Source organism: Microtus pennsylvanicus, chromosome 11 (assembly GCF_037038515.1).
Source record: "Microtus pennsylvanicus isolate mMicPen1 chromosome 11, mMicPen1.hap1, whole genome shotgun sequence".
Lineage (NCBI taxonomy): Eukaryota > Metazoa > Chordata > Mammalia > Rodentia > Cricetidae > Microtus > Microtus pennsylvanicus.
The window spans coordinates 10987427-10992759 of NC_134589.1; the positions used below are offsets into that span (position 1 = coordinate 10987427).

Sequence of the window (5333 nt, forward strand, 5' to 3'; positions counted from 1 at the left end):
GGTGCAAGCCCTACACAGCCAAGCAGTGAGGATTCAAGATCAGTAACTGAGCCCATGACGCCCGAATCCTGCCCTGTGCAGGGTCCTCAGTACACACAGCAGCGACATTCTGAAGAAGCACCCATCCCCCCTCCTGCAGACAGTGCTCCACCACTGCAGGGCACCCCGCAGCCTCCCCTGTGCACCCTGCATCTGCAGTAGAGACACAGACACCTGCAGCAGCCCCTCCCCTTCTGGAGATAGGAACTCACTTCTGCCATGTTTAGGAATGAACCCACCACCTTGCGCGTGAGCCACATCACCAACCTAAATCCCTCAAACTCCTATGTAAACTCTCCAGCCTTTCCACTGCTCATGGGCACACCTGGACAGAATGCCTCTTCCTAGGACCAACTGGACTGCAGCTGAAGTCAGCTAAAACCCAAGCAGCCGACTGCACCTGTGAGGGGGCTTTTGCTTGCCCATTTGAGGCGAGAAGACCCACCCTAACCCTGGGCCACACCTGGTGGCAGCCCACATAAAGTGACGTGGACGAAGGAAGCTCTTGCTTTTTGCCTGCTTGCCCTCATTCTCCCCGGCAAGTTCATCTATCCTGCCGCCAAGGCTTTCCTGTGCCGGTGTTAGAACCTGAGCCTTCAGGATTCCGGTGTGTGCTGATGACCAGCTGGGCCATCCAGCCTCATGGACTGAACCGTTGGACTCTTGGCCTTTCCATCGGGAAACAGCCATTGTGGGACCAGCTGAACCACAGCCTCTAGGCCACTGTAATTGAGCCCCCTTTTGATACATAGAGACCCGTTCTCTGCTCTCCCTCTGAGAACCCTAACCAACACACGGTTCCTATGTCAGCTCCCCTCATAGTGATTTGGTTGATCTACCCTGGCTCTCAGGGCTCTTTTCTTGGGAGTTCCCGCTGACCCCGTCAGGATATTTTAAGGCCACTCTCTTGCCATTGCTTTTGGGGTGTCTCTAGCCTGGCTTCACCTGGAGCCCCAGTTAAAAGGCTTGATTTGCCAATTCCCTCGTAGCTAGTTGTGATCAAGCAGGTGTTGGCTGCCCTCTGGTCGCTGCTTTTAGCCTCACTGGGCTGCCAGAGCTCCTTGCTCTGTGGCTCGTTCCTCCACTTTCAAACCCAGCAGCTGGATGTCGTCAAATATTTCCCTCTCTTCTAAGCTGGGAAACTCCACACTCTTCGTCCTCACACACCTCTCCGTGGGCTATTTAATGCATTTCTGTGAGAAGAGGCGAGCCGGGTTTTTTGTTGTTGTTGTTGTTGTTTTTCTAATGAGGCTGAAAGGGGAAAGTAGGAGGGAAGAGAGTCATAGGCCAGGACAGAGGTCTGGTCCATTTCTGACCTCGAAAGGTACGGTCTGACAGGCTGCACTTCTCAGAGGCACCACCAGGGGGCACACGGGACCGTGGAATGCATCTTGTGTTCCGCGGCGTTCTCCGCTTATGCTTGCCCGGCCCTGCTAACGTTGAGAACTGTCCTTCTCTGCCTCCAAGTGGCAGAAACAGCTCAGCTGGTCCACATGTCGCCATCACAGGGCACCTGTAGCCCGTGACCTGGGAGGTTCAGACAGGAGAATCGTTTGAGCCAGCCTGGGCAACACAGGGTAGGAAGCCCGTCCCTCAAGTGGAGCTCACTGACTGGTGTGTTCCTAGCCTAAGGACACAGGGGACTGGAGACTCCTCCCGGGGACCCAACTTCTACTCCCACCACAAAGGGGCCGATGCCAGCCGCCGAAAGCCACTGTTCCCAAACCTGTTAGTGCTGCTGAACTTGTCCTAATAACATTTTCAATGATCAAGTAAGCTGATAACTGGAGAAAAACCAAACAAAGTTGTTCCAGCAGCAAAACCAGACAACCAAAGCTAAGTGAGGAGCAGACGAAACTAAAACAATAGGGCAGAGAAGGGGGGTGGGCTGTACTGGAAACCTCCCGGACTTTCTCTCACAATAGTTTCCAAGTGTCTTCAAGACTATCCGATGGATAGACTCATACCAAGAATCAACAGCAGCCAAATAGGATGCTACAACACTTGAAATCCCAGCACTGGGACGCAGAGGCAGGAGAATCAGGAGTTCAAAGTCATCCTCAACTACCTATGAAGTTCCAGGTCAGCCTGGGCTCCATGCGACTGTGAAAGAGAATTCCTGGAAAGAAGGTGTCCCTGCACAGACAGACTGACTGGACACATCCCCATTCACACACACACACACACACACACACACACACACACACACACACACACCGTTGAAGGCTTGTTTCCAGATCCACTCCCGTTTCAGAGGTGCGACTTTGGGGGAGTCATCGGAGCAGGAGGGAGGGTGCTGACTTCATGGACGGTCAATTGATCCCAATGAGGGGTTCATGCTGTGATGGAGGGTTACAGGTTTGCAGCAGGATCGGCTGGGATTCAACCCGGTTTGCCACACCCGGGATGGTTTGCAGAGTTCAGAAAAAGCTACTTGACCCCTCGGGAACTTCAGCTTTTAGGAATGTACCATCGGCCCAATGTCCTGTACAGGGCTGAGGGAGAGGTAAAGGAACAGCGGCCAGCTCCTGGTGCCCACGGGTAGGACGTCCCTCCCGCTTGTGCCCCTCTAGACGAGGCCCGGCAGCCTCGGGGTCTCTAGCTGCTGGGACCCCGGTCGGACCGCGCGGCTCCTTTAAGGCGTCTTTGGATGACCGAAAGGCCAGAGCGACCCTCTAGCGGCAGTCTCGATGGTAAGTCTTCACTTCCGGTCGGAAGTGCGTTTGGGGAGCTGCTTCCGCCGGGGGAGAGGAACCCGCGCGCTTCGTATTGAGGGGGAGCTAATCTCTGTGTCGCGGCGTGGAGGCGCCGTGGGTCCTGCAGTCGGGGCTCCGGAAATCCCTCCTGGGGCTCGAGAAGCCGCTCCGTCTGCGGAAGCCGCTTCCGGGAGGAGCCTGACCCTGGCTGGGCGCGCAGGCGGCCGCGGGATGGGCGGCGGGTGGCAGGGCTGCGCGGTGCCCGGGCGTCTCCAGTGTGCCTGCCACACACACGAGGCCATCCACTTAAACTCAGTTGTATGCCTCTTTTTCCCCACCTAGAAAGCGAACTATCCAGCCCCCCGCGACTGAACGAAGTCATGCAGTAACGCTTTTCTCCTCCGAGGAGTTTCAGGTGACCTCAGCGTGGGTGACCCAGGTATGTCAGCCCCGCAGCTCCAATGTCCTGAACTGGACGGTCTGGGGAAAGGCTCCTGTGTGGCTGAACCTGCCCGAGGTGGGTGCAGCCTTGTACCAGACAGCCCGACCTTGACCTAAAGAAAATCCCCAGAGGAACACGTTCCCTGGGGTTGGAATTTGCAGTAACAGGTGTGAGCATCCTAGCAGCAGTTTGGTGATCATGTATGATACTGCAAACAGGACCCTTGCTAGCACCGTCGGATGTCGCTTATTTCCTTCAAAAGTAAAGATGTGATCCATTGTTCCAGCCCTCCTTATAGATTTAGCTTTTTAACATGTATGAATGTTTGCCCGGCGCCCTCAGAGGTTAAAGGAGGTGTACCAAAATCCCCTGGAAGTGGGATTACAGACGTGAGCCCCAGTGTAGAACTGAACCCAGGTCCTCTGTAGAAGCAGCAAGTGCTCTTAACTGTTGAGCCAGCCCTCCAGCGATAGCATCGCTACACTCTAAGATAGGGTCTCATTTAACCCAGGCTGCCCTGGAACTTGTTATATAGCCAAGGATAGCCTTTAAACTTCTGATCCTCCCTCCTCCACACCCAGATTGTTGGGTTGCAGGCACCCTCTACCACACCTGGTTCATGTGCTGGGGATCAAACCCAGGGCTCCCCCCCCCACACACACACACACAGGGTTTCTCTGTAGTTTTTGGTGCCTGTCCTGGAACTAGCTCTTGTAGACCAGGCTGGTCTCAAACTCACAGACATCCGCCTGCCTCTGCCTCCCGAGTGCTGGGATTAAAGGTGTGCACCACCACCGCCCTGCAAACGCAAGGCTTTTTACATGCTAGGCAAGTACTCTACTTACTAGGTACATGCTCCGCTCCATGTCAAGTTTGAACAAAAAGACGTGTACATTTGTGAGTTCAGACATTACTCTATAAGACACAGTACGACCAGACAAATTCTGATGATAGAAATATTTCACCCAAAGCTGGGCGGTGATGGTGCACGCCTTTAATCCCAGCACTCAGGAGGCAGAGGCAGGCGGATCTCTGTGAGTTCGAGGCCAGCCTGGTCTAGAAGAGCTAGCTCCAGGACAGGAACCAAAAGCTACAGAGAAACCCTGTCTCGAAAATCAAAAAAAAAGAAAGAAAGAAAGAAATATTTCACCCGGACTCCCAGGCAACCAGGGGCCTCCCGTAGCTGTCTTTGTAGTGAGGGACTAGAATTTGTATTTTACATAGCTACATGGGACCAGTGGTCACCATGTTGGAGTTCCCGGGTCTGGCACACCTCCAAAAGCGTGGTGACAGGAATCTGCCGTAGTTAAGGCATGCTTCATGCTTTCAAGGGCCTTGTGGGCCTTGCTGGGGTGTGGCTCGGTGGTGGAGCATGTGCTTAGTATGTCTGAGTCCCATAGACCTCAGATGTCCAAGTAGACATCAATAAATAGTGTACGACAGCAGGAAAGAGACCACACGTGAGGACACGCCAGGACTGTGGTCCTGCCAGGGAGGTACAGACGGGACAGGAAGTACAAGCACTGAGGACAGGGATGGAGGGGAGGAGGAAAGTCAAAACTGGGATGAAACCACAGGGTCCTTTGTCACCAGAGGCCCTGCTCATGGCTGTCGACCCGCAGGATCCCCAGGAAGGCCCACAGTTAACCCTGAAGAGCGGAAGCTCGGGGGGTCACTGACCTGGGGAGTGGCCAGCCCTGGGTGCCAGTGGAAGCCTTGGCACCTCATACACCCACCTGGGATGAGGCGGTGTCCTGTGGGGTGAAGTCTGATGGCATCTGCTTTCTTGTTTCAGGTCATCCGACTGGAAGATTATAGTGTGCACTGAGTGAGAACCTGGGCCTGCTGCGTGCCCCTGAACCTGCTGGCGTGGTGCTCGCCAGCTGAAGACTGCTTTGTGTGGTGACTCTAAATAAATGGAGTTTGGCCACACTCTGTTTGGATTGCTTGTCTGACAGTGTCTCGCTGTGAAGCTGACTGGCCTGGCCACCTGCCACTGCCTCCCAGGTGCTGGGGTGAAAGGCATGCACCACCACCGCCCAGTTTCTGTGTCCAGTGTGGGTTTGTTTGGCCAACGCGTGTTAAGTGGCCCTGTTCCCAGCTGTTGGGGGTACAAAGCACACAGCTAAAAGTTTTATAGGGAGTGTAGGTGCTAG

At 54.6% G+C, this 5333-nt stretch overlaps 1 long non-coding RNA gene and 1 other non-coding gene across 2 annotated transcripts; both read left to right on the forward strand.

Annotated features, from left to right (window-relative positions):
- Window positions 1-2765: 2765 nt before the first annotated feature.
- Window positions 2766-5109, forward strand: LOC142859810 (uncharacterized). Its single transcript, XR_012912256.1, has 2 exons — window positions 2766-3174; window positions 4973-5109. It is a non-coding gene; the product is annotated as an uncharacterized LOC142859810 (long non-coding RNA).
- LOC142832058 (small Cajal body-specific RNA 16) lies at window positions 3211-3397 on the forward strand. Its single transcript, XR_012907149.1, has one exon.
- Window positions 5110-5333: the final 224 nt, after the last annotated feature.